The sequence below is a fragment of the Ambystoma mexicanum genome, chromosome 10 (assembly GCF_040938575.1).
Source record: "Ambystoma mexicanum isolate Mex_15411 chromosome 10, UKY_AmexF1_1, whole genome shotgun sequence".
Lineage (NCBI taxonomy): Eukaryota > Metazoa > Chordata > Amphibia > Caudata > Ambystomatidae > Ambystoma > Ambystoma mexicanum.
In genome coordinates, this window is record NC_090932.1 from 784,478,408 (window position 1) to 784,502,071 (window position 23,664).

Here is a 23,664-nt window from a genome sequence, read left to right on the forward strand (position 1 = left end):
GCTCAGTATCCTCCTTCTCTTAAGCCCATCTGCAGGGGATCCATGCCTGTCTACCTGTTCATTCAGTCTCCTGCACCAGCACTTCCAGCACCCCCTCTTTAATCTTCTCCTTGGTGTTTTCAAACATTGTATGAGGGAAAGAAATAGTAAGAAAAGGGAAAGACAATAAGGGAGGCCTAATAAAAACACAAAAAGACAAAAGGGTGAAAATAATAATCAACAAGCAGTACAAACTGCTAAACCTACAAGAAAAGATCACAAAACCACATTGTATGAGTCTAATCTGTACCTTAAAGCCAAATAAAACTCACTAATGGAAAAGACAAGTGAGCTGGACCTTTTTGTAAGGCCACCAAAACGCTCAGATATATTGGGGCTTTGAGTGACCCACCAAAACTCCGTGAGAGATGTTGGGATCTGAATCACCATCACCCGCCAGCGCCAAGATGCCTTTGGACTTACGTTGCACTCTATAAAAATGTTTAAGATAAGAAAAGAATGTATATGTGAGTTTCAGTGCAATTTGTGTATGCCTTGGAATCCGACAAGAATTTTAAATCCACTTAATCCTGGGTATAGAATTCAATTTGGCCTGCAGTTTGCCCTGGAATTTCACCCAAACGTAGCAAAAATATGATAATTGAAATACGTCATGAATGAAATGAGATTTTGTTAAACGTACGAAAAATTCCACCTTCTGATTTCTTTGCAATTTTAAATAATTTGAAACACTGTTCAATTAAGAGATCTTGTGAATAAACAGGAAATAGATGGTGGTCAAGGAGAGTCTTAAGTGCTACTTGAAAAAAAGCACAGTCCCATTTAAGCTACATACGTGCCTAGTATGCGACAATCAGGCCAACGTCCCAAACAAATAAAAATAAGGAGTAACAGGTCCACTTTCCCCAAAAACCGTCATGCCACCAGCACAGCTCAGTTGATGTGTTTAGACCTGTGGCCTGAGCAGCAGTCTCCCCTAGGGACTTTTGTTATTGTGCCGCCTGATATGTAGACAGTCTATATGATCAAAATGTTTCTTTTCCTTTCTCGAAATTTCTAGTTACAAGGAATGTTTATATTACACGTATGAGAAAAAGGGCTATTTTTAAAATTACGTCATATTTTGAATTGGCTAAAAAATTATCCAAATGGAAATGAAAGCTACATTTTTGCAGCCTGAAAATTATTCCTTTTAATTCCAACGCCCCAAAATAGGGAATCCGATGATTTGAACTCAAATTATTTTCAGCTGCCCGAGGCGCAATGGTGTTTGAGTGCTTTGCTTACTGATAAAAGACAATTGGGCATGATTACCAAAAGCACTTTTCAATGGGAACATGCCATAGAAAACTGCTTTGCAAATCAAGCCCAATTGTCACTGCAATAAAGTTGGATCTAAAGGTCCAAAATCGTACGCCCACTCCAAGTGGTTTGTTCAGTCAATTTGGTTCATGCTTGATTGGCACGAACACAACCCTAGAAATATACTTGGTGTTAGTGTAGAATTCAGTGTGTGGCCCAATTACTGTTAGATGACATTCACATATCTGGCTGGGCTACACGGGTAATCCCCTGGGCCTGCGAATGTTTGACTGCTGAAATTATCTGTTTATATTGGCAACCTACCCTGCAATATTTCCCTTCTACTTTCACAAATATCTTCAGTATTTGTTGAAAGGTCTGCCGGAAATGGGTGAAACTCGACCTCAGAGTCCAGCATGACCTCTTCAAAGTGCGTCAGCTTTATGTCATTCCTCCATCAGACTCCTGTTACCCCTAACTGCCATGAAGCCAGACGGTAACACAACACTCTGACCTAACTGGAACGCTGCGGCCACCTTAACATCGAAAAGTAGTTAACAAGCTGTGTTGAAACAGAAGCCAAAGGGCAGACACATACCGGAAGTAAGAACATTTTAAACTACAGGTACACCGCGTCCCATACACGCCTCTCTGAACAGTTGCTCTTGTCACCTGCTGGAAAGAAGAAAGTCCTATGCTTGTCCAGTCTCCTTCTTTGTTGAGTCCCGAAGGGATAACCAACCGGAAGTAATTTAGTTATACCGTAGGTTAAATCTGAACCTCGGCCTGCGTGTTATTCCAGTTTTGTCAGCCAAGAACTTCCTGAACTTAATAAGGGGTATCCCGAGCCAAAAGAACATATCGAGTTTGATTTTAACCTTTACTGTAACATGTACATACCTTCAGCCACTGGCAGCAACCCAGACACCAAAAAGAAATACGGTAAATCAAAAATAACATTGCAATGTTCAAATGTATATAACATAACCAGCACTTTATACCACATACATTTCAAACGGTGACAACAGAGAGCTTAGTTTAAAAAAAGGCCCCTAGAATGTTTTCCACACTGTTAATGATTTATGGACATAGAAAATTACACATTTCATTTCCCCCCCAGTACTGGCCGGTGTTATGGTGAAATATCCCATTGATGAAATGATGATCAGAAGCAATTATCATCACCCATTTGTAAGAACTAGAGCTGTCAGTATGTCCTGTATCACATGAGCAGTTCAATAGCTTTTTTTGTGTGTTTTACCCACCTTTGGGGCAGTGAGTATGGTGATAACAGCAAAAGGCTGTATTTCAAACACCACAGAGTATGAGTGCTATTTTTAATAAACGTAGTATTTCAATTGCCGCATGGGACAAATCAGCAAACCCATTACCGGTATTGATTACACAAGTCAGATACTCACATGCTTAAATTTACTGCCTGAGTAAATGTAGGCACTTGTGTCGGCATTTCAAAGTCACTTCTCAGCAGTGCAAATTCACTTTGAACCGGACAAATATTCCATGAATCGGGCCCTTGGTTAATACAATATGGGGGTCATTTTGAAACGAGTTGTGCTCAAAATGAAAGCGTAGCAGTGCGTGTGTAGTTCATTTTGGTGTGGGCATAAAGTAAATGACAGGAGTAAAAGCTCTGTGTAAGGCCTTCACGCCTTTGGTTCACCTCATGCCCTGTTTTCATGGCCGTAATTATAGGGGGGCACAGGGGGTTTTGTCCCCCCCAACTTCGGTGGCATGCCTGTTTGTCCCACCCATCTTTTGGAGGTAGGGCGGGGGGGCTGGAATCATCAATTATGTAATTGGACAGCGTGAGCGCAGCTGGGGTGCCCAGTAAGTCTTGCCCTGTCTCATTACATAATTCTGAGCTGCCTGGCGGCCGCGCTGCACCATATTCGGGGCTGGGATGCCCCGCGTCACTCAGTTCCTCACGCTGGCTGGCCTGACTCAAAGTCAGCAGCCAGGGTGCTGAACTGGGTGGTGGGGGGCCCGGCGTCTGTGCTGTCACGCTAGCAGCAGCACTTCTGCGGGCCACAGCTCAGAGCATTGCTTTACGGCTTTGCGTTCGTGCGACACACAGACAGGAACTAGGAAGCTCATTCAGCTTCCAGGTTTCTGTCTGGAGGCGCGTGAGTGCGAAGAGGTTAGGTCATTGTGACTTGAGACGTGGCCCTTGCTGCATTTGAAAACAGAGCAGAGGTAAGTTTAAACAAATAATAATGTTTTTGTTTTTTTGTATGTTTGATGGGTGGCTGGGCTGCGGGCTGGCCCTAGTGAGGGCTCAGGTCACATTTGGACAATGTGAGCAGAGCTCACAGTACACATTAAGGCCCCAGGTATGAAGACACCCTAACAATAACAAATTGTGCATTCTCTGTGGCAAGCCACAGCTCTGCGATGCCTCTAAAATGAGTCTTGCCACTTTTCAGGTGCCACGAAAGCACCACCATGCTAATTTCAAAATGAAGTTGGGGGATGGTGCGCCCTCCCTGAGTAGAGTGGAAAAAGTCAAACTGCGAAAACCTGTGACTCAAAACTGTCATACTATGCAAATTCTATGACATGAAGGTGAGTGCTATACTCCTTCGAAACATTGTGAACTTTTGTTAAGCAGTTTTTGCTCTAGGTGCACATTAGAAATCATATGGGATTTTGTGTTAAAAGCAAACATTTGGGAGCCCCATATCAGTTTTCCCACTGCTGCCAAAAATAATCTTTACCAAACTGGCAAAAAGTATTTCGAGTTATGCAGATGGTTTTTCAGGACAGTTTGGTGTTAATTAGTCAGTGGGTGTCATGGTTCAGGTTACTGGCCACCAAAAACTGCTTCACTTACCAAACTAAGCAGGGGAGTGTCCAACATTGTAAGAGGGGGGGTTAACGATGAAATGCAGTGCGTGGAATTCCACATGCTCTCATTCGCGCCCCCAAACCGCCCACCCCTGCCCCAATCTACCTTTTTTGGTAACATTAGTGGTAGATGGCATTTTAATACATAAAACAAATATAACTGCAGGATTATTCCAGATGCAGAAAACTCATCTATTAGAACACTGTCCAAGCCCTATGGGGCAAAATACACGCAAACCTCCTAATTAGCATATGGATTGCGCCAACAGAAGTGACTTCATAGAAAAAGACATTGCAAGGAGCATCATCAGTCTTTGATACTTGGAGGCGCCATGGAAGTGACTTTAGAATAAGTTGCCATAGGTAAGCCAAGTGGCAAATAACTTTATGGTGCAAAATACCTAAATTGCACTATTGTTATGTATGGAGAAACTCTATAGTCATTAGGCTTTTTTATTATAATATCATGATATATTAACATGAGCTTTGAAGTGATTCAGAATCAGTTACATAGCTGCAGATAAGGCACAATGTGATTAAATGATTTGCCCAGGATCACACACTTTGGTTAAATGGTGAAACTGGGATGTGGACAATTTAAGTAACTGCACACATCTTCCCAGGTTTAGCTGATATACATATCTATTAAGGTTTTGATTTACATTGCATGTGCTTAAATAATTATTTATAGCAATGCCTTGGAAGAAAACCACATTACATAATAAACTAGCCTTTCAGAGTAAACTAACCATACACTATATACACTGTCATAAAAATATGTTCAGCAATGAGAGTATGGCTTCAGTTTTATTCCCCCCCCCTGCACGCAAAGTCACAATAGCAGTGTGTAGATTAATGTGAGCCTAACCAATCCCCTTGGGTTTTAAAGCCATTGTCATTATTTCATAAAGCATGCAGCATTATGCAACCTCCTCACTTCTGATCACTCCCTCCGATTCACATTTCCAAAAGGACAAAGGTCCCTGCTAATAGTACCCCACTCCCTCCCATCAGTGCCTAATAGCTCACATTCTAATCCTCTGTTGACACAGAGCTATGTGAAGACCCTCTGCTGCCCGGAGTTCCTTGGGACATTGTCCTGGCAACGGGACACCTCAACCATTTGGAACGGTCAAGGTGTCCTACTGCCAGGACAATGAGAGTGCTGAGCAGGAATTACTTGGCCACATTGTCCTACCAACGGGACACCTTTCCTGTTGGGCACCCTCTTTGAGGTGCCGAACGGGAGAGGTGTCCCACTGACAAATGTCCCAGCCTGGCTCATACAAGAGCCATGGGGAGGCAGCATAACCCCACACTGCCTCTCCCACTTGGTACTCCACTGATTGGAGTAATTTGAACACATAAAAACATACCTTAATTTGAATCAGCCAGAATCTTGTAGAAAAAATCTATCAGCACGTTCACATAAAGGTGCTGTGCAGAACCCTACCTTGGGGATATATGGCATTTAAAAATATATACCAAGTATACTTGGTGAATCTCTGCAGTGTATTAACTGATGGCTTCTGCCTTTGAATGAACGGAAAAATCAAGGGAATTGCTGAAATTCCAGTGAATCTGTTCCTTTCTGCCATGGCTTTATAGTTCAGCAGGTCAAGTCAACGTAGCCCAAAGTTTCAATGGTCAGGGGGTGATAAAGCCGGGTCTGCTCAATGGACGTTGTGCCACTGTTTCCATGTGTTATGTATGTACATATATATGTTTTGTGCACACACTGTATATCAATGGAGGTGCTGGGTGCATTTGTGTGTGAGTGAGTGTGTGTTGACGTTGTGTCTGAATAAATGATAAATAATGCATTGTTTGTATGCTCTGGGTGGAATGAAGTTTGTGCATGTTATGTTGTGTCACTGGGTGCATGGCAGGCCCGGCTGAAGATGTGTGGGGGCCCAATTGAATTTTAAAGGTAGGCCACCAGCCTTACGAAAGTTATAACAGAGCGTCGGCAATGGACTCTTGCGATGTATTAGTTTAGTGTTATCCCTCAGGGATTTGGGTTGTTTGACTGGGTTAAAAAGATTTGCGGCGGAATTGACCGTAATCATTTTTGCTGAGTCCAAAAAAAAAAAAACATGTCCCCCCCAAACTACCAGTAGACCCACAAACCCCCCTACTTACCGTTTCTCTGTCCGCCGTCTCTCCTGTACTCTGTGGTGTCAGTCCCATCCCTCTAATGCAGGTTGGATCTGACTGCGCAGGGTCCCTTTTTCTTTTTTCTTTTATTTTTGATGGGGTCCCCCGCCTCCAATGTTGAGGAGGCGGGGACACCTCTGAAACCCCGAAGCCGGAAATACTGAATATGACCACCGGGGGACACCCACACAACCCCGGCTATTCATGTTTGGTATGTTCAGCTTCAAATTAATCATTGTGACTGAATTTGGTCAAATCTACCATTCATTGAAATTTTTTCAAACATTTTCTGCGAAACGATCCCTCAGAGCCACATCCGCCCTTCTTCCACCCCGCCCCTTTCCTACCATTGTCATGTCCCCCCCCAACATTTTCAGCAAATTTACTCCACTGCCTGTTTTCATAGATTTGTATGGCCGAGAGTGGCAGTGGACCACTTCCTCTCTGCCATACAAATGCCGGCGCAAATGCTCTGTATTCCTATAAAGTCTGGTGGCTACAGCAAAAAGCAGACGGACTACCCTTGAACGTAAAAGTGCGAAAGTAACAGGTGTCTGCTGCCGAATTACAGGGAGACTCAAAATGAAGGTCCTTTACGTTTTCATTTTGCACTCCATCTCATTTTTGTGCCTTTCAAGGGTGCAGGAAGGCTGCAAAGCACAGTTTTCCTCTCCGCTTTGCTTTCCTTCTCCGTCTTAGGAATGCACTCGTTCTTACGACTGTATGAGATTTTCACGCAGGCATAAAAACAAAGGATTCCAATAGAATAAGCCTTGCTTTAGCATCTGCTAGATACCAGGCAGACGCAATTGGAATATATTTAAAACACTGGTTGCAAAGCGTACTTTGCAGGTGGCATTTTATCTCTTGCCAAGCCGAGAGTAAAAGTGAAGAGTAAAGGTGATTTTGCCTTCATTTACTCTTCAGAATCAGACTGCGCTTTACGAGTCTTGCAAACTGCGTGCAGGAGAACACCACCACCACGTTAGTGCAAGCATTGGCGTACCCCTGTATGCAATTAGTATTTTTTTATAAAATGGCTACCCTATATGCAAATTAATAATTGAGAAAAAAGTAATGCATGTGGCGTTTGATGCATGTGCAAAATATCACACATTTATAAGTACAGATAAATCCAACATAACCAGAGTCAAAGGATCTAAAGCAAGTACTAATTACCCCCAGGCTGAATGTGACTCTAATTCCTGGCATGCCCAAATACCTCTGAAAATGCAGCCAAGCAGCACTATGGGGACAATTTAAGTTATGGAGGTCCTTTCGCTGGAGTTGCAGTTTGCAACATGGGGATACAGTTTGTGTCACTCATTCCATAAGAGAAGACACATTTCAGAGAAGGAAGGAGTGCAAGTGTATGACACTTGGCCTCATTACGAGTCTGTCTGTAGCCGTGCCGGAAAAACAAGCAGGCTGCAACCAGACCGGTAATTCCATTCCATCTCCGTGATTGCCGGAATCACTGGGGGATTACAACCCTGGTGACCCGGTAATTCTGGAGGCGGAATTCTGTGAAGCCCCATTTCCATGGAGTCCGATAGGACTCCATGGGGATGGGGACCATGGAAACACCGGTTCCGTCTATGACAGAGCCAGTGTTTCCAGTTTCCATGTCCGCCTGCAGGCGGGTGGTGTTACTTCCAATTCCGCCTGGTTTACTAAATATGCTGATTCTGTTCCATTCTGACCCATGATACCATTAGACACAAAAGGATCCTTAACTAAAGAGATTTGCACTTGTACAGGTGTAAGGCAGGCGTGTGCCTTGAGTCCCAGCCTTTTTAGCTTGTATATATCCGACCTACAAGATGCCTTGCTAAATAGTGGGGCATTTCAACTAAACTCGGCAGTCTTCGTGTGGGTTGACTTACATATGCTGATGATATCCTTCTCCTGGATACCACCTCTATTGACCTACATGAATAGTTTTGTTACACTTGTATCTACAAATAACCTAAAAATAAATTCTACTAAGTCAAAGACAAGGGAAATTTGAGGGACAAATATGGTTCTTAGAAGGGCAAATATTGGAAGAAGTTCATGAATTATATTACTTAGGTTTTTTAATTGCGAACAAGAATCAAACAATGTTGATAAAGGATACCTTGTCCAAGAAATGTGATGTTATTAGAGCCAAAATGAAGGTCATACTAAGTAAATATGTACAATTCTCTATGCAACCTGTGCCTGAGTTCTTTAAAGTAAAAGTTGTACCAGCCCTTATCTATGGATTAGAACTGATTAATACCCAACATTGGAAATGTCTGAGGGTGCTGGAGAGTTAAATCTGGCAGTCAGTGTTACAATTAACCCTGTCTCTGCCCATAGAACTGATTATATTTGAGTTAGGGTTGCATTCATTATTTCCCATCGTGAAATGGAATAAGCTGAATTTATATATTATGATTTGCTTTGCCTCTAATTGTGATACTGTTATATAAGGAATACTGTAATATATATCTCTTTTTCTTAAGGCCTGGAGTAGACTAAGAAATAACCCCAAGGACTCACCAATTCTCTTTCTCTCTCTCTCTCGGTTCTGCCTCATTCCTGGCGTGATCCCAGTTAGAATCGAGTCGTAAGTAAGGAATCTCCCTGATATTCCTCCTCCACTCCCTGTGAAAATGCTCAGAAGTGAAGAGAGACTCCAGGGAAACCCTTAGGGGAAAATAAACCTGCGTAGTTGTCTGCTGGACCGCTGCTGTCAGTTGGAGACGTGCCGCGGATTGATCTTACCGGATGTCACAGAAAGGAGTCTGATCAAGAAGGTAAGAGAGAAAGGTAAGTGTTTTGAATGCAGGACTGGATAGAAAAGAGAATAGTAGAAAAGTCTGTACTTACCCTTTGAGATGACTGGAGTTCCTACGGTGTAGTTTGTAGAGGACTGATTACCCGGAATGCTCCCTACAAAAGTGAAGGGTTCGTTAATACAGATAAAGAAGCAAGGAAAGAATGGGAGGAAGTAGGCAAGAATTTTTACCTGGTGAAGGGAATGTATTGGTTGAGAGATTCCTAGGGCGGTTTCGTGAATAGGAGGAGGATCGCTGCAATAAGTTTTCCAATCTGCCACTACTGTATAAACAAAAAATAACTACCGAATGAATTCTCCGCCGTGAGTCCCAACTTATGTAAGAGATAAAGAATCTTTTGTTCGCACCCGGCTTTCTGGGAAGAGAGGACTGGAACGTCCGCCCAATGTGAACCCGCCCGGAACCTATGTAAGTGTGTATTCGCAGAATGGTTAACGCAATCGGCGAAAGTACTCGAACTTCGTGGCAGTATCTGGGGAATTCTGAAGATAGTAAATGTAGATTAGGATAAAGGTTTGGATAAAGAGAAAAGTAGAAGAAATAAGCAATCTAGGGTTTGAACTTACGAAGCGTTGATAGTACGTAGTAGCAACACGTCTGCGCGTTGCAGACAGGATCAGATATGCAGGACGCTGGAAAAGGGGGCAGAGCCTGCCTCTCCTTCGAGGGCTCACAAACTAGCCCGCTACCGTCGAATTCCGCCGCCATCTTGGAAGGTGCAATGGATGACACATGTCTATGAGACCAACAATGCCAAAGAGACCAACGCTTTCTGAGGGGCGTGACAGTATGCCCCCTCCGAAGGGCAGGGGCACCAGGCTTCCCTGGATGACTTTGTTAGAAACGGTGGAGGAGAGCCGGAGCATGGCCCGCCGAGGCGGGTTCCCTTGAACGTTCTGCTTGCGAATAACCACGCCAATCGACCAGGTACTGCAGCCAACCTCGGTGAAAGCGGGAGTCACAAATGTCAGCCACCTCTTACTCAGGACCCAATGGAGTGGAAACAGGAGGAGGACAAGCATTGCGATGTCTATCAAAACGGTCCTTCACATCTTTCTTGAGTTGGGAGACATGGAAGACCAGGTGAATCCGAGACCAGGATGGAGGAAGTTTAAGACGGAAGGCAGTCGTTCCCATACATTGTAAGATACGGAACGGTTTGAAGTACCTTGGGCACAATTTAGAAGGTACCAGATGTCGGGGAAAAAAATGAGAGGCCAAACACACTAGGTCCCCTGGTCTTAGTTGACGAGCAGGAGTGTGGTGTCTATCAACCATTCGTTTGACACGTTCTTGTACGTTCCAAGGTGAATCCCTCGCAGTTGGATGTCCTGCTTGAATGTCCAGGAGTAAACAGTCCACATCAGGGAATCCTGAAGGCGAGGTAAGACCCGTTGGGAAGCAGGTAGGGTGGTATCCATGAGTGAAAAAGAAAGGACTGGAACTTAAGGCAGAATGATGAGAGTTATTATAGGCAAACTCGGCCATTGGTATTAAAGTGTACCAATTGTCTTGAGATGCCGAGACATAACAGCGTAAGTTCATTCCAGAGTCTGGTTGAGGCGTTCCGTCTGACCATTGGTTTGGGGATGGATTCCAGAACTCAGAGCCCGGGAGATATTTAGACTCTTACAGACTTGACACCAGTATTGTGAAGTATACTGTGGCCCACGGTCCGAAACAATGGTCTCAGCGAGGCCATGTAGAGTGAATATCCGAGAGATAAATATTCTAGCCATCTGGGCTGCTGTGGAGGCCTGTGGAAGAGGAATGAAATGGGCCATTTTCGTAAAGTAGTCTATTGCAACCATGATCACTGTACAACCTTCGGAGGCAGGCAAATCCGCAATAAAGTCTTTCGAAATCAGTTTCCAAGGGCGGACTAGGATAGTCATTGCAGCGAGGAGACCCAAAGGGGCCGTACGCAGAAATTTGGTTTGCAAACATATAGAACAGGCTGATACATAATCATGGATGTCACGAACCATCTGCCGCCACCAAAATTGATGTTGCACCAGTTCTCTGGTGTTAGCAATACCTCTGTGTCCGGCCATTAGTGAATCATGACAGAGTTGTAGAACAGATTTCCTTAACTCAGCAGAAGGAATGAACAGCTGTTTTCCACGATAGGCACAATCATGAGAGAGGACAATCCCCCATGTCTCAACAACCTTTGGATCAAGTCGTAAAAATTGTGCAGTTCCCTCTGTTACCAATTGAAGAAATGTTGTAACCACTTGCAGGAATCAGGCTCTGGAAAATAGAGGTTCTGAGCGAAAGGGAGGAGAAGAGGTGTAGTCTTTTCTTGATAATGCATCAGCCTTGAGATTAACACGTCCAGGGATAAATGTGAAGACAATCTCATATGGGGAAAAAAATGGGCCCAACGAGCCTGTCTGCTATTCCGGGTCTGTGCATACTGTAATGCACGAAGATTGCTGTGATCCGTTCTAACTTCAATAGCATGCCTGGCTTCCAATAGCAGGTGTCTCCATTCCTCGAAGGCTCGTTTGATAGCGAGCAATTCTTTTTCGAGGACGGTGTAGTTAATTTCTGGGGGAGAGAGCGTTTTAGACATATACGCAACTGGGCATTCTATCCCCTGATCATTCTCTTGAAGAAGAACTGCCCCTAGAGCATGGTGAGATGCTCCTGATTCCACTATCAATCTCTTTCTGATCGGGAGTGAGCAATATTGGTCCAGAAACAAAGCGTCTTTTAATCTTCTCGAAGGCCTGATGGGCATCCTTTGACCAATAGAATTTTGCTTCTTTCTTGAGAAGAGCAGTCATCGGCAGTATCTCTTTGGAGTAGTTTGGTATAAAGTGCTGCCGATAAAAATTGGTGAACCCTAAAAACCTCTGTAAATCTTTCACACATACAGGAGGAGACCATTCAGTGATGGCAGAGACTTTCCTCGGATCCATGGCTATGCCCTGGGCTAATAAGATGTACCCCAAGTAGGCCACCTTTCCCTTGTGAAATTCACATTTGTCCAATTTGCAGTAGAGATGGTTAATAGACAATCTTCGAAGAACGTCTTTGACATGTTGAACATGGTCGGTAGGAGAAGTTGAGAAAACCAAAATATCATCCAGATAGACAATAACTGTGTGAATAAGGATGTCAGAAAATATGTGATCCATGAAATGCTGTAAGATGGCCGGGGCATTAGACAACTCTATATTCGTAATGCCCGAAAGGAGTACGGAAAGCCGTCTTCCATTCATCTCCAGCTCGAATACGGATAAGATGATAAGCACCACAGAGGTCCAATTTAGTAAAGATGGTAGCTCCTTTTACCGCCTCAAGGATGTCTGGGATCAAGGGCATTGGATAACGGTCTGGAATCGTGATCTTATTCAGACCGCAGTAATCTATACACAGTCGAAGTTCTGTTGTGTCCTTCTTAGGGATGAAAACTAATGATGCCCCTGCTGGGGTTGTAGATTCCGTTAAGAGACCATTACATAAGTTCTCTTGCAGATACTCCTTAAGGACTTCCTTTTCTCTGGAGGATAAAACGTACATGCGCCTAAAGGGAATAGGTGAATCAGGGACTAGATCTAAGAAGCAATCATCCCTCCGGTGTGGAGGTAATTCAGCAAATTTGACATTAGATAATACTGTATGATAAGAGTGATAGGCATGTGGGATGTATTGTATATTTTTAATCACAGCTGCCTTTGTACTATTCTCCTGACATGAGGTCCTAGAATGGAAACCTAGGGCTCCGTCAGCAAGACAGTTCACCAAACAATGTTCTGAGCCCAAAAATATGGTTCCAGCCGTCCAATTGATATATGGACTATGGGCTCTGAGAAAGGGTAATCCAAGTATCTAGGGATAATGAGCAGTCCGGATGACATCAAATATGCTGGTTTCTTTATGTGATGCAATGTTCATCCGAAGCGGCTGTGTTTGCTCCTTGATGGGACCCGAAACCAATGGGCTTCCAGCCACTGACTCTACAGGGATAGCTTCGATCAACAAATTGACGGGACTGCCATGGGGGCCATGATGGCCCCCAGCTTGGCAAACTTGTATGTTGAATTTTTCGAGAAACAGTTTGTTTTCGCAGGCAACCCCTTCAGTAACAACGTTAAAGCCTGGTCACGCTACATTGACAATGTGCTCGTGATATGGGAGGGCACACGTGAGACAGCAGCAGAATTTCTAATTTGGCTGAATAGCCTCAATAGACACCTTCAATTTACTCTTACTATAGAGCAAGAAGCAATCAACTTTCTAGATCTGACTCTATACCATGAAAATGGCAAAATTAGGGTCAGACCTTTTTATAAAGACACAGAGAAAAACTCTCTTCTGCATTATCAGTCGCACCATATTCAGCACCAAAGAGACAACTTGCCCTTTGGGCAATTTTTGAGGCTAAAATGTAACAGTTCTAGCAAAGAGTCCTATGAAAAGGAAGCTCAACATCTGAAGGTGAAACTTCTGAATAGAGGCTATCCAAAGAGACTCATTAGAAAGGCGGCGAAACGCATTTTTAATAACAATAGACAAACTCTATAGGAAGATAAATAAAAAAAAGCCTTGAAGATAGAATAGTGTGTGTGAACACATTCACTAATCATAGTTTGGCTATTCAGAAGATTATCTCTAAACAATGGAAAGTGGTAAAAACCACCAAGTCTGATCCCACTGTACCCCTTTTTGCCTATACTAAATCTGCCTTTATAGGAAATCGAGTCAGTCCAAGTAGATTTCATAACCCCACCGTGCCCACGACTAGTATCACTAGCCAATGGGGCCTTCCACCTGTCACGGGCCATCACCCTTGCGGACAATGTGTAGCTTGTAAAACGACATCTAAATCCCACAAAGTCGATATAGGTTGCAATATACTTTGGACCCAGAAATCTTTTGTGAACTGTAATACTGACCATGTAGTGTACATGGTGATGTGTCCGTGTGGCCTCCATTATATTGGTAAGACCAGTCGCAAGATAAAAATTCGGATTAACGAACATAAGAGTTTTATTAAGAACAAAACACTCCAAGCTCAGATGGTAAAACATTTTGTTGATAAGGCACATGGTTTTGAGAGTTTTAGCTGGACAGTGCTTTGGTGGTGAAGGCTGATACCCTAGTTATTCAGAATCAGAAACTGTTACAGAAAGAACAACTTATTTTTCAAACACATAGTGACCTTTATGGGTTAAATGATGCCATTGAGTGGCACAAACTTAAATAATTTTGCATGTCACATGAGTTTTTTTGAGCTTCTGACCATTTGATTCACTGGTTCTTTCCTGTGGTTTCATTACACCACTGTTTGTAATTAGTTGTCCTCATGACCTTTTTCCTGTGGTAATTTCTTTGCAAAAAATAATATTTTTTTGCAAATTGACCGGCTGCTCTTTTGTTAAAAGCCTATATTGCAAAAATGTCTGTGGTAATCTCTTTGTAAAAATTGTTTTGCATATTGACCGGGCTGCTCTTTGGTGAAATGCTTTCATCTTGTATTTCATCTCCTCACCACCAGGACGCTGTCATTAGCAGATTAGGGCTCCTGCATAGACATAAAGAATGGACTAATCTCTTCTTTTCCCCTTTCTGGCCTGACTACCCTTTGATGGCGGATGGCGTTTGTGTGCTTCCTTCTCATGCAGGTTGCCGGGGGTTGAATTTTCTTTTAAATTACGTGCGCATTTTCGCCCCTCTTGTAAGGGAACGCGCTTCCACTGTCCCGCAAGCTGAATTCCCTGAGGAGCGATCGTGTACTGTGAACTCGCCAGACTTCTTAACCATAAGCGACTGTGATGGTAAGTCTATCTAGATATGTTCAGCACTATGCTGCTAGGACACCCGCATGTCACTTTCATTTTACAGCTGTGCGCTCCGTGTTTCCATTTTACACACTTTTTGTGACATCCGTTTTCATTCTATTTACTTTCCTTAGTGGATGCGTGCCCCCGTCTTGGGTGTTTAGATCCCCTGCTGATCTCAGTGAAGGACTGCATGTGTAACACGCTACAAATGCGACGCACACAGTGACGACTTTAATAATTTTTTCAGCTTCAGAACCTTGATTACAAGGTAAGAGGCGGATCCTTTAATATCTCTTTTCTCGCTCAACAGCAGCATTACATTTGTTTAAGTTCATACCTGTAGAGGCATGACGACTTTGTGGTTTCCTTTTTCTATTGAACTATTGAGACTTTTTTGAAATAAAGTACTGAGGCTAGTTTGGCCTTTCAGAATACTAATTTGGCCTTATTTTAAAAAAGTATAAATATATGTTGATCTGGATACTGGCGCATATTCATGGTTGAACAGTTGATGGCTAGAGGCTCTGAATAGTAGTTTTGCTACAACCTGATTGTATCTCCACAGATATTGAAAACTGTAAAGGGTTCACTCAGTGCTTGAAGACGGAATAATACCCAGCCTTCCCCTGTACTACTCTCACTCTGATGCTAGGTAAAAGATGCATTTGTTTCTCTTTTGTCAAGCCAGAACAGTTTAACTCTGTTTTCCCTGTAGTGTATACTTAGACTCATACAGTGTTTTTTAAAATATGTTTTTCAGCAGCACCAACGTGGTTTGAGCACCTTATAATGTTAATGCGCTTCATTGTTTGGTAAAGAGAAAGTGACGGATCAAAAAAAAACTCCTGAAAAAAGTTTGAATTAAAATATACGAACTGAAACATTTCGAGGCATTACACCAGTTATTAGATCTTCTGGTTTGTGTATTTAGGTCTTCATTGACCAATATTTTTTTCCACTCCTGTATAAGCAATATTAAGGTGTAAACAGTCTATTTAAAGACTAGTGATGAATTGTTACAATGGATTTTTTTTAGAATTTAGCTTGGTGTCACTTGCACTTTATATTTTATGAGTTTTTAACATCTGTATGTTTTTTATGATGTTTTTTAAAGTTTATTAAATAAAATGTATACATTGTGAAATTAGTTTGGTGTAGTTGACTGTGTTCTCTCTACCGTTGCAATTTGTATTTTATGGGGTCTGAGCCAGGGTAATCCAAGTATCAAGGGATAATGAGCAGTCCGGATGACATTGAATATGATGGTTTCTTTATGTGATGCAATGTTCATCAGAAGCGGCTGTGTTTGCTCCTTGATGGGACCCAAAACCAATGGGCATCCAGCCGCTGACTCTACAGGGATAGCTATAGGCTTTACGGAGCAAGGTATCCCCTGTTTAGTAGTCCAGTGGGTATCGATGAAATTGCCAGCGGCCCCGCTGTCAATTAAGACGGGAACGACTACTGGGTGAGAAGAACCCCACCATAGAGTGACATGTATGATGATCATCGGGAGTTCTGGAGTCTCAGTAATTTGAGAGGACAAGTGTAATGGTGAGGATCCTTTCACTGATTCCCTATCCGCGGTTCCCCGTATGGTAGGGAGCGAGCGTTCCCCTGTCTCTTATTAGGTGTGAGAGGGCAGTCCTGTACTGCATGATCCTTGGCCCCACAAAACATACACAACCCTTGTTTGCAACATCTGTTGCGTTCTTCAGGGGTCAGCCGACCCCTTGCGGTTCCTATCTGCATCAGTTCTTCAATCTGAGCTTTAGCTGAAGCTGGAGAGTACCCCGCCGCATATCGTGTAGTTCTAGGTCTGCGTTGTTCTCTGTCGTTCCTGCAACCGATAATCCATTTGCATCACCATTGTAATTAGTTCTGCCAGATTGGGCGGAAGTGGGACTCTGGAGACCTCGTCTTTCAACTCCTCGTTCAAAACTCGCCAAAACAACGTTATCAGGGCCTCATCCGCCCAGGACGTTCCAGCTGCAAGCTGTTTAAATATGGTGATGTAAGATAGTAAATCCTGAGATCCTTGTCTGGAATCCAGCAATTGTTCTTGGGCTGATACAGTAATCTCTTGTCTGCCAAACATGGCTCTGAGGCTATTCAAAAAGACATGATAAGAATCCAAAAGAAGATTGTTCGTAGTAACTAATGGCGTAGCCCAGGCCAAGGCTAGTCCAGTGAAATGGGATATCATATGCCCTACCTTGTCTCGATCATTATGAAAAAAGGCTGTCTTAAATGAGACATTGGACCGTGCATGCCTCCTCCTCCTCACCTTTTTTTTTAACCTATTTGTTTGTTCATTAAAAAAAATACAGAATGGATTTACACCAAATTTACAAAAGCACACTTTCGGGACCAAGCTGCCGTTCCTGGCGCAAATATGGTGAAAATCTGTCCAGCAGTTTAGGCTGGTGGCGCAAGCAAAATTGTTTTTCCATTGCGTCTATGGGGTTTTCCACACTTTTTGGGACCCCCTATAACTTTGCCCCCACCCCTTGACGAAACCACACCAAACATCACAGAATCATTCTGAGGGGGCATATACTTTTTTTTAAAAAATGTTTACACACATCTCCACAGTCCAGTCATCCGCATATATTCCACTGCATACACCCTTTAAAAATAAACAGATATTATGGAGGACAGTGAACAGAAAAGGCCTAAACTCTTTATTTAGCTGCAATGAAATGAAAGAGCAAAATCTCAGCTGCATGTTGAATGGTACAGAAGTCTCCTGCCATGAGGGTGGTGGTGGGGAGAAAAGGAATGCAGCCATCATAAAATATGGTGGGAGAGAAATAAGAATGGGAAAGGATGTTTTCTCCAAAAATGCAACCAGTTCCACTTCATGGAATAAGAGACCGAGAAAATGCCAGGCCACGTGTTAAAATGGGGAGAGTCACCTCATGCTGTGAGGAGAAAAGGTCTGAGTATTGAGCAGAGGAAAGGAATGCAGTTGGAAGGTGCCATTTCGGTGTACGCATAGAAGGAACAATAGGGTGAATAATACAAAACTATAACTGGTGTCACTGAGGGCAAGGATTATACAAAAACATGAGAGCAACAAGAAAGGTTACAAAATAAGAAGAAATATATGAAAACATTTGTCTGGCAAAAGGTAACATTTGAGGGCTAAATAACAGATTGGATGGGGGCAATTTATGTGAGAAAAAGCAAAAGGTGTAATCTAGAAAGGTGACAGGGTTAGCTGGTGTTATGAGTGTGAAAAGACAGCTCAGGCTGGGGTGAGAGCAGGCTTGATCTACGAGATTGTTAATGGCCCTTAGATGGATTCTCTGAGTTAAAGCAAATCAGTGTTGCCACTGACCCTCTCATGGTCCCAATAATACGCAAAAACTCTGTGGAATATAACTCTGACGTGAGCATTTAGTAGTTTGACATCACTAGGTCAGTTGCAACAGAGAGGCTAAGAGACTTTTTGAAAAGGAAAAGGCTCCATTTGCTTTTTGCTGAATGCGTGTGATTCCCAGAATAAGCCAGTTAAGGCTATACCATGTTTGGCATATCGGTGTAATACTGGGGGAATCTTGCAAGATTACCGCGGCAATGTTCCAAGATGCGATGGGTAATGGGAGATGGTCAAAGAGGGGAAAAAGAAATTGTGGAGGGGCTAAGAGAAAAGGAGGAGGACACATGGTGAGTGCCTTGTGGAGATGAGGAAGACTTTAATTGTCGACCTTGTTTTCACACAGCAGAATTCCTGAAATTCAACAGATGTGTGAAGTGAGCCCCTGTATATGTCACCATGATGTAATTGTGTATGTCATTGTGAATCCCTGTAACAGGGGAACGCAGAGTTAATATGGTCATCAATTCCTGCATCCTATGAATTTTAAGGGTTTTTATGCGTTAAATCTGATCACCTTAACTCTCCCTTAACTCAAGTTATTTTGGTGAATTTATACATGAATATGTATATAATATGTGTGCACGGGTTAGGGGAGTGGGAGGTGGGCATGTGCGGGGTGGGATGTGATATAGGGTGAAGAGAGAGAGAGCATTGGCTGGACAACCCATAACAAAATAAATGGCTGAATTAGGGTCGACCAAAGCTAGTTGAACAAATTACAGGCTATCAAAAGAAACTCTCTCAAACAAAGTTGAACCCATTAGGTATTTACAGAATGCAATATTCCCAAAATACAACACAGAGTGAATACTTGATCACTCACAGTGAGTCCAGACAACAAAAATAGTTAATATTCTAAACACTAAGGGCACTTTCATATTGGCACCCTTGTTTGCTGCTGCTTTGCTGCGTGGCTTATTTCAGGGACATCCCATGTTGTAAATACCTCCGGGCTGAGAGATGGAATATCTACAAAACATACCCCACCATGTTACCTCCACCTTCAAAGGTGTAAATGAAGGGATGAGCTACTCCATCTATTCCACATAAGGGCCAAAATATGCAGAATACCCAAAAGAGAGAGAGAAAGTAGGCGTTTCAGAGACCCACATCCTCACGCTCTTGCTGCACAACACAGAGAAGGGTCATTACTGAGCCACCTGTGTTTTGTTCCCTATGAGAGAGTAGCGGTGTGTACCTCTGCATGGAGGGAATGTACATTTAACTTTACAAAACGATGAACATGACATATATTTGAAATACTGCGAACAGTATTTCAGAAATACAGCATTTTCGGCTCAACTTGACAACCCTTGTGGTGGTAAAAGTCCTAACTAGTGTGCATCCCTCTAGTGTGTATCCCTCAGAATACTGCATGTGGTCACAGTAATTGTAGAAAGTCGTCTTCCCATAGTGAATACTGGAAAATACCGACATGAACACCCTGAGCGCTCTCAGCTGGGCGGGTGAGTGAGCACAGCACGCTGCATAAGAAAGGCAGGGCTTCGCAATGCCCCATGCACGTCGTATGCGGGACGCGGAAAGCTTCATATCACAATGACCTGGTACCACAACTAACCATCACACATTTTAAATGTTCCTCTAAAATGAAGCAAAACAAAAAATAAGGGGTTAAGACAGTGAGGTAGAAATGTATAAGGTATATGTTTTTTTTTCTGTTAATCATTGTCTGCCACAATTTTCAAGTGTGTGCTCATGTGTGTGTGAGAGATAGAGAGAGAGAGGGAAAGATATATATATATAGAGAGAGAGAGAGAAAGACAGAGAGAGAAAAGAAACATATTACTTAGACCGTTAAAGAGAACTCTTTAAGAGACCCAGGGGCACAGATTTCCAAAGAAAATTGAAAAAACCTGGATAAAGACCCCATACCGGGATATCTCCCTGCCAAGATATCTTTACAAGGAATGTAATGTTCTTTTTCATTAAAATGACAATTGTATGCGATAACACACTAACCATGTCCAGAGCGTGAAACCCATGGAACTTATTCTCACAATGTCGGTGTGTATCAAGGCGCATAATAACATCCAGACGCTGAAGGTTTGGTCTGTGAAGTAAAAAGCGCACCTATATTTTAAAGAGATAACCAATGCAAGCCTGGGGTCTTTTCAGGAAATATCATGAGCATATTTAATAAAAAATCTGGATATTTGGCTGTGACATTATAAAGCAATATTTTACCCTCAAAATGTGCACAGACACTATATTTAAACGGTACAACCTCATAAACAGTATGAAAGTTTCACTAATGTGAAATAATCTCATCTTTCCCCCTAAAATTCATCACCCACAAAATCCTACGAAAGGGAAATAAAGGCACATATTGCATTCAGGGGCCAACAATTTTAGCATGTATGTTGCGCGTGGGAAAGGGAGTGGCAAAGTGAGCCACAGTTTGGCAGTTGGATGCTCTGCTACTGTTCTGCGGTTCTGTTACTGTGATTTGGAGTCGGAGTGTCACAGGGGGTGCTAGCCTGTGCTCCACTATTTTGGTCTATTGATGCTGGGTGCAACTGGACTTGCCTGGACAGTTTTAAAATAGTCAAACAACGCCTGAGAAAGTGAGTGGAGAAGTGAGCCACAATTTGGCAGTTAGGTGGTGGTGGTTATTGAGAACCCTGTCTTTTATGCCAGTAGCACAAACATATATCAGTTGAGATGTGCTAGTCGAGCAGCTTGAAGCAAAGAATTGGCAACTTGTGGGAGCACGCTAAGGCACCCTTAAGGTAGGGAAAATGCAGCTTCTTGCAACTCTAACATCACTCAAATGCCAAAAGGAAAAGGGGACATTGCAAATAACAACACAGATCAAAGTAAAATGACTGCTTTTTAAGTCCTGCAGCAATCAAAGCCAAAGCCATAAGAGGAAGATTGGCAATACGAAGAAAATAAATATGGCACTAGATAGGGGGCGCACTGGGGTTGAGGAGCATAGGTTATGCGCTGATAAGGCTACCCTCCCAGACCTTTATGATATGGCTGATTATAATCGATTCGATTCTCTGATGCCCAGTCCATCTACTTCGGCTTCTCATATAAAGACATTATGAAAAACTCAGATTGATCCATTAGATTGTTGCTACAGGAAAAAAGGCAGTGTTTTTCACATTCTCTGTCTAGTCAAATAGATGATTGCCAAGACATAACCCCGTCATTTATACTGGATGTGATCAGCGGTGCCTCAATGACTAATGCCATAACAAAAACAATGCTGAAACCAGCAAAGGAGAAAAGCCATCTGTGGATATTGCAAAGGGGAAACAATCTCAAAAAACCATTTAAAAATAGTGGAGTAGAGACAGTTATTTTTTGAATCGCAATAAAGTCTTGCACATTATTCACTGCATACCACAACTCCAAACAGTCTCGACAAAGGATATATCACTGGTGGAGATTCCAGAGACAGAGCATGATATTCATTGTTTGATTGTTCACTTTATATCTCCAGTTGTAGCAGATTTATTTTATTTATTTTGCATTTATTTCAGCGTGCAAAACCCAGAAGCAGCTAGGCGCTAGTTACAGAAAGTGCATAGTCCATTTAGGGAAGTGCAAGAACACTAAGGGCCTCATTACACGGATGGCGGTAGGGATTTACCGGTACCGGTAAAATACCGGTACCGGTAAATCCCTACCGCCTTACTACGAGGTCCCTTTGCGGGTTGGGGGATTTAACGCCTGCTTTTTGCAGGCGTTAAAATCCAACCCGCTAAGGGACCTCGGAGCTAATTACGACACCGCAAAATTGCAGTGCCGTAATTAGCGCCTTCCCCATTCCCATAGAGCCCTATGGGGCAGAAATGGGAATGGGGAAGGGCAATGGCGGAAGGGGGATTTACCGCCCCTCCAACCTTGGAATGGGGCGGTAAATCCCCTTTTCGCCAAGGCGGTGCCGGTATTTTACCGGCATGAGCCATGGCGCTAATAGCGCCATGGCTCACCGCCTAGCGGGTAATGAGGCCCTAAGTATGCATACAGTTTTGTAATTAGTAATTAGTCATTGAATACAAAAAGAATGCTTTATGGCATACTGTAACGGTTTATTGAGAGGCCACCCTCAACAGGGCGGACTTCCTTCCCTCCCGACTCAAGGTGTCATGCAACAAACTGTTTAACGGATTTTTTTTTTCAGCCCTACTACAGACCCATATCATTCCCCTTGGCTCCCTCCTCCTGAGCTACCAATGAGCCAAGAACCAGACCGGTATACAGGAAATATATTTGTATTTATTTAAATTAAAAGTGATAGAAATCACACAACTACACATGCTCATCATTAACTTCTTGTTATACAAATCAATTATACAAATTAGTTAAGGCAAAAAAAGCACACATCACAATTCTTTAGTTTCTACAAATTTCCCTTCAAGAAAAAATTAACGCTGGTCAGTAAACACATTTATTGATGCAGTGCTGCACACATTTGATTTTCCTGCGCTATAAAGGCGAGCAGTAGGGGTTCAAGATTGTTACAAATACATATGGAAATTATGATTTCACCCACACTTTTGGTTTAAAATAAACACAGGATGACTTAGCAGATTTGTTTTTCAGACCCCCCCGCCCACTTTGGTCTGTGTTGGTGAAGTCAGACAGAGACATTGGAATGATTTGGAGAATTTTGTATTTCAGACTCCCCTTTACTGAAAGGCCTGTGTTTGGGGAAATTTGGCCAAAAAGAGGCGACTGATTGAAGAACAAAGATACTCCTCTTCCTTAAAGAAGTTGAGGGTCAACAGGACAAAAAGTATTACCCAATTAAATTATAGGCTATAGTTTTTCAGCGCACACTGGGAAGTGAGCTTTGTTAATTTTGAATTTTAACAAAAATCACAGAATAGTGTTCCACCAAATGAGGAATTATTTAAATTAATCTTTTTAGTTAAATAGGCTAAGGATCTACATAGTTTTAACTCCCCCCCTCCAACTACCTATAAAGGGAAAGGATTTAAGGCAAGCAGACCCCCCACATTTTGGTTTCCCAGAGCTCAGTTCTTCTTACATAGAAAGCCTCTTTTTAAAGTTCAGGACAGCAAGCTGCATGTCAGGACCCTCTGGAAAGATAGGGCAGGGGTCTGGTCACTCCACTCTCAAGGAGGACCTCCAACTCACCACCATAGGACACAGACAGCATGTAGGGCTTCCTAGAAATAGACAGCTCCACCCAGATGCACTCTCAGCAATCTCCTCTGGTGTTTCGTGGCAGCTGTCAGATGTGAGATGTAGCAGCACTCTTTTGCTGGTAAATTTCAGCAGCTCTGTCCCTTGCTCCTAGTACAGTTTCCCTTACAAAGCAGCCATGACACTACCA

At 42.8% G+C, this 23,664-nt stretch overlaps 1 protein-coding gene and 1 long non-coding RNA gene across 6 annotated transcripts in view; one reads left to right on the forward strand and one right to left on the reverse strand.

The window, feature by feature from the left end:
- VEPH1 (ventricular zone expressed PH domain containing 1) overlaps window positions 1–23,664 on the reverse strand; it is a 2,478,904-nt gene that overhangs the window by 1,952,796 nt on the left and 502,444 nt on the right. The gene's annotated exons all lie outside the window — the stretch shown is intronic.
- LOC138493232 (uncharacterized) lies at window positions 14,747–16,000 on the forward strand. Its single transcript, XR_011276320.1, has 4 exons — window positions 14,747–14,938; window positions 15,076–15,212; window positions 15,510–15,596; window positions 15,705–16,000. It is a non-coding gene; the product is annotated as an uncharacterized lncRNA (long non-coding RNA).